General features: G+C 32.5%; 1 long non-coding RNA gene across 7 annotated transcripts in view; it reads right to left on the bottom strand.

Annotated features, from left to right (window-relative positions):
* Positions 1 to 1,094: 1,094 nt before the first annotated feature.
* Positions 1,095 to 6,491, bottom strand: part of LOC144318319 (uncharacterized) — an 88,038-nt gene continuing 82,641 nt past the window's right edge. For all 7 annotated transcript variants that reach the window (XR_013384170.1, XR_013384169.1, XR_013384172.1 and 4 more), the window contains one exon: positions 1,095 to 1,290. This is a non-coding gene — a long non-coding RNA (uncharacterized LOC144318319). The remainder of the gene's footprint in view (positions 1,291 to 6,491) is intronic.

Here is a 6,491-nt window from a genome sequence, read left to right as displayed (position 1 = left end):
TGACATGTTTGGTATTTTTGCCCATTAAAAACTCAAATGTTTTGTAATGGTCCTGCAAATTCATGCCACTGTCCCAAATGCTATTTAATTTAGATATGAAACAGTAGAGTATTTGATGGGGTGGGGGTGGTGAGTTGGGAACATCTAAATCCATACAATAGCCAGTGGCCACGTAGAACTCTTCATATTCAAATTCAGATTAATTAGAATGAAATAAAATTAAAAATGTAGTCCCTCAGTTTCTATGTTCAATAGCCACATGCAGCTTGTGGTTACCAGATTGAACAGCACAGACGTCTGTACAACATTTCCATTATCACAGAAAATTCTATTGGACAGCACTGAAGGGAGACTCAATGTTCAGATAAATCTACCATTGTCTAATTCCTTGCTCCAAATGAAAAAAAAATCAAAAACAAAAACTGTGGATGAATAATATCTTTGTGTTTTGAATGATTCATAACTCTAAAAGATTGGCAGAGTGTACATGTATATATTTTAGGTTTAAGAATGTAAAAAGAATATTTTGTGTTTCTCCATTTTAACCCATGTTTCAATTAATTTGTTATTTATTCCTCATGCTACTACCAGATAAAGCACTTTTACTCAGATGTATGGGATAGTGATTAAGCATATCTGCTTCAGAGAGTGGTGATTGTGCTGTGGCTCTTTCACTAATGCCTTGTGACACTCCCGGAAGGTTTTGTTTCCAAACTTTTGTATCTTTACTCACAAAATAGGAATCTTAATAAAACTTTTGTGACAGAGGTGTTATAAAAACTGAGTTAAAGATTGTAAAACACTTGTCTATGACTAACATAGAAAGGGGAATGAATAACTAAAGGATTGCAAACAATTTGAAAAATGTATCCTTTATATTATTTCAGCTAATTCTCAATTAATTGACTTTGTTATTTTAGATAGAAAAGCGGTCCTACAGAGCTACAGTGAACTGCTAAGTTTGATGTTTGGTAATTCATTTCTCCGACTTCAAAATCTATATCATGTTCTTCTTGTGTAACACTTCCCCTCATGAACTACTCAAAAAAAATAAGTACACTACTAAATTATTTTCATTTGAATGAAGCCTTCTGGTTTATTGTTCATTTACAGTTTTTATCAATAATAAACATGATGGCAAAATGTCACGATTTGAGTCACAGAAGCCTAGTAGATCTATTTCACTTGATGTTGCCTAGTCAATAGAGCAACTCAGTTGTGTTTTGAAACAGAGAGAATAACAAAATCATTTTCTTCCAGCTGATCATTCATCAATGAGTTTATGCAAACCTATTTTAGAACAGCAGAAAACAAAGAGAGTTTGAATCCATACTTATCTTAATTTTAAATCATATACTAGCTCTAGTATAAGGCTTTTAAAAAAGATTTTATTTATTTATTCTTGAGAGACACAGAGAGAGGCAGAGACATAGGCAGAGGGAAAAGCAGGCTCCTTGCAGAGAGCCTGATGTGGGACTTGGCCCCAGGACCTGACGATCATGACTTGAACCAAAGGCAGAGACACTCAACCACTGAGCCACCCAGGTGATGAAAACCCAGGTTTTCTATACCAAATCACCTAGATCCTTGCTGATAAAGACAGATATCTACTATAAGCCAGGTTAATATCACAATAAAGGAAAAGACAAACTCTGCAAGTGGCAGTGTTTGAATGTTGATTTCCTCACTGATACTGAAAAACATAATTTATCCCTGATATTTATGGTTTATACTAGTTGTCTCCCTCCCAGAAAGCTACAGACTAATGAGAAGAGATAGGACTTTCAAAAACCGCTATAATGCATTGAAGATTATGTTAAATCAGTAAGAGACGTGTGAGTTTAAACAACATGGAGTTTGCATTGTATTAGGGGCGTGAGATTGAAATTCATGGAATAAGTAGCCTTCAAGGTAAGTATAAAGACGAAGTAAAATGTGAATTGGAAGAGATAAGAAAAAAGCTGTTCCCTAATGTTTGGGTGAGCTAAATTTTCTTCTCATCACTTCTGACATTGTCTACATTTTTCCTGTATTTCAGAATCTGAGAAATTGAATTTCTCAGATCTCCTTGCCACCAAACTTCTGGTTTAAATACTACCCACGGGAGACCATCACGTGCAATCGGAAGGCAGAAGGTATTTTTCCCCCCACTTTAGTACTAGTGGCTGCAGTAGGCAGGCCCAGTTTATACTCATAGGGCAGTAAGAGCAGACCAGCTAGAAGGCCCCACAGCCTCAAAGTGTGGACTCCTAATGTGGCCTCCCCCAAGGAATGCAGATGCAGGCAGTAGCGCTCATTGCTTCCTATACAGCTCCTGGTCTCAGTAATAACACTCCACCTTTCGACTCTTTCCAACAATTTTATATCCTAATTATCTTTCTGTTTGAAATGCTTAAGCAGATTCCTGTTTTGCTGATGGAACACTTAATGATGGAGTTAGGGAAAAGAAAAACAAAAAAAGCAAAAGCAAAAGCAAAATCCACTCGTGTAAAAAAAGAAAAATTGGGACATGTTTTGGAAAAAAAAAAAAAAATCCTGGTTTTGCCTAGCAATTAAACTAGAAATGCACTTCAGAACTGTCTTAAATAGATATTGTAATGCTCAACTGTTGAGTTTAAGATTTAGTAGTTTTTGGTCCTACATCTCTGGCCATTTCTTTTTTAGAGTAAGTGCTTCTCATTTTATTAAGCCTCATTTTGTTTAGGTTTAAAAAGATGAGAGCTCATTAAATCTAAGGTAACTCGAATAATATTCAAAGAAATATATATCCATAAAAACGGGAAAGAAAGGGCACCTGAGTGGCTCAATTGATTAAGCATCTGCCTTCGGCTCAAGTCATGATCCCAGGGTCCCGGGATCCAGCCTGTCTTCTGGCTCCCTGTGCTCCTCAGGGAGTCTTCTTCTCCCTCTTCCTCTGCTGCTCCCCCTACTTGTGTTCTCTCTCTCTCTCTTTCTCTTATTCTCTCTCTGTCAAATAAATAAATAAAAATCTTAAAAAAAAAAAAACAGAAGAGAAGATAACAAATTAATGCCTATGATTTAGCTCAATGAGTTTATATACTGAAGTGTGGACACAGTACAACTGGCAAAGTGTCATAAGAAAATTGAAGCCCAGAGATGTGAAGGAAATCAATGTTGATTGTAAACAAAATTTAAACAATATAAAATGAAATCTCCAGATAATATTCACAGTGGTTTGTGGGTTAGGTAGGGCAAAAAGCCAAAGTAAGTAAAAACATTCCACAAAACTTGTTTTGGTAAGAGACAGCTATAGATACACATTAACATTTGATGTTTGAAAAAATACAAGTTGAAATGTTTTATGTATTTAGGGATACAAAACAAAAGATTAGAAGAGGGAGGTATACCAATCAAACTATTAGAATGAAAAATCAATTCAAAGAGCACTCAGCACTTGCTGAGCCACTAACAATAAGACATGGCAAATAGAAAACACCAAGTAAGTATCAGTTGGGATAGAAAAATATTATGAGTACTCATTACAATTGTTAATAAATTAAAACCAACATTTCTCAGATTAAATAAAAACAGAACAAAACAAACAAAAAATTCACAACCAAATTCAAGGCCAAATGGCCTAAATCTGTAAAGAGATAAAATATATATTGCTAGAAACAGCAACATACTAAGATGATGCAAAATCACAAATATGTGTGCCCCTAAGGAAAAAAAAATCCTTAAAATTACTTTAAAATTTAAAAAGCAAGAGCTAAAATGAAAAATTGAAATCTTTAGTAAGATATCTTATTGCATTTTTTTCAGAAGCCAATAGCTCAAATAGAATAAAAAAGAAACAGCATATTAAATATCTCAATAAAACAACTGAGTCATCAACTGTAGTAGTAGATATGTTTTATTTTAAAACAAATAGAAATTTCACACTTTATAAAAACATGAAAACATTTTTGATACGTTTCAATTAACAACAATCTATGCATTTAACAGATAGTTACCAGGTATGTTCTGTGTGCCACATACTGTTCTCTTTCTGGAGAAACTAATTATATTATAACTTTAATTTTAATAAATTATTAAATAAATAAATTATGACAAATGCCTTGGTAAAAGATCGGAAAAATGTGACCTACTTTACATTTCAAAGGGTTCAATCTACAGCAGTGGATCTTAAACACAATTTTAACATAAAAGCTCTATAATTTTTTTTCAAAATTATATAAAATGTAAACTAGAATAGAAAAATATGAACTAGAATATAAAATATATAAACATATATAGACTAGAATATTTAGCACTTCTCCATAACTTAGCTCAATTATCTTATATCGCAGGCAAGAGATACAATTTTTCTGACTGACTTATTGGAAGAAGGAAGGAAGGAAGGAAGGAAGGGAGGATGGAAGGAAGGGAAAAAAATGTTCTGTCCTTGATTTCTCATGTAGAACTAAAGACGAGTAAACAATACTTAAACAGATTAAAAATAACATAGAGACATTGATAAAAACTTCTATGGTGTTGTATATACAAAGCCAATATATTTTTAGAGGTAAACTTTCTTCAATACACTATTTTCCTCTTCCTTGATGACTTTAGAATTTAACCCTCAAAAAAAGGCAAAATATTGTTTGTTTTCAATATTTACAAATGAAGTTAACTACTTATGGAGTAGAAAAGAGATCTCTTTTGGAAGTTAATTAAAATATGTATTTTCTTATATAGCGGCATGATTGAGCCATTCCAGTTCTTGATCTTCACCCTAGATATATGGTCATAAATATGAAGACAGGGAAATATTTACAAGAAAGATCATTCTAGTATTGTTTATAATGAAAAATTAGAAGCAGACTAATGCCTTTTAGTAGGTGGGTGCTTATATAAGTTATGGCATTTTCTTATCATAGAACAGTATGTAGCAATTAAGAATGAGGAGTAAAATGGAAAGGTCTTCATGACATATAGAGCAGTCTGTTTCACATAGTTTACCACTATTTAAGTTAACATAGGCACATATGGATATGTGTAAATGCATGAAAAATGTTACAGTGGATAAACACCAAACTAGTAACAGTAGTTACATTTGGAAAGTGATCTGGTATAGTGGCATAAGAGAGAGAAGAGTCGAAGGGGAAAGGATTTAGGCTTTATTTAGATTTAGGCTTATCTAGAATACTATTTTTTTTTTCTCATCCTATCATTCTCATAGGAATGAGGCACTCACAGTATAGAAGGAACTAGAACAGACTTGTCAAGTATAGTTTCAAAGATTAAAAACATGACTCTCCTACAAATATAGAATGGACACATGTCAGCTGTTTTATCAAACTCTTTAATGAAAAAAGTAATATGATAAAGCTGGTTTCAAAATTCTTTGAGGATTGAGGTTTATATGGCTATCAGAAAATATATTTTTAATATGGATATTAAAATAAAGTTAAATTATATACAAAATCGATGAACGTCCTATAAGGCATTCGTTAAAACCACAACCTTTGGAATTATTTTATTCTACTGGGTAGAAGTCTACAAATAACATGGAACTCCAATCAAAGAGCAAAACCAAACACATACATTCACTAAGATTAAACAGTTCTTAAATGTGCTTGTAAAATAATAAACCAACATAACATTAAAAGTATGTGCCACACCCTTTTTTGCTTATCTCCAAGTTTTGGATTACTTTTTTTAATAAAGCACAGAAAAACAGTAAGATGCTGCACCTTTAAGAATGGTATTTGAAACAGACATTATTTTAATCATGTTTAGGGAAATGTGATTAATTCCAGGAAAAATCATGATAGAAGTATCCAAATACAGATGGTGGAGATATATCAGTATAAAAAAATATATTATCAATTGTAGAAAATAAAAATTCATCCCAGTTGATGTATAAGCCCTGATACAAGAAAATACCCACTCAAATGCCAACAAGGACATAACAGAAAAACATAAAAGTTTTCAGAGAATATTAGAAGAAATTGCTGTTAGCTACATGTAGCTCCTTTATTCCCAGTGAATGAGATTACTGTCATTATGGAATCTATTCTGTATGTTATTTTTAGTTTATACATTTTCACAATGAAACTAATTATATAGTAAATTCCCATAGGTCATTCCACACATTGTGTATGTATGTGTGTGTGTGTTTTACACATTTTTCTGTCATAATCAGAACATTATAAATGTCTCCAGTTATAGATAAACCTGGATAAACCAATTCCCAATTACAATAAGATTCAGGTGACCACTTTGAGTTCTCCATAAGAAGAATGAAAAACTAAAAAATTTACACCATGCTTGGTGTGGCACATATCAGATAAATGTAAAACATTTGTTTAAAAAGTTTTCCCATAAATTACATAAACCACTATCTTCAAATATTAGGCTTAAATCAGGATTAGCCTAGTGAAATACTTCCTTGTACATTTTTAGTGAGCTTCTTACGTCTTAATTACTTGAAGAGATTTTGTTTAATAGTCTGTAATACAAATAAAGGTTGACTCTATGCAAAGAGA

The sequence above is a fragment of the Canis aureus genome, chromosome 8 (genome assembly GCF_053574225.1).
Source record: "Canis aureus isolate CA01 chromosome 8, VMU_Caureus_v.1.0, whole genome shotgun sequence".
Lineage (NCBI taxonomy): Eukaryota > Metazoa > Chordata > Mammalia > Carnivora > Canidae > Canis > Canis aureus.
Note: the sequence above shows the minus strand (reverse complement) of the source record. Positions and strands in the feature narration are given on the sequence as shown.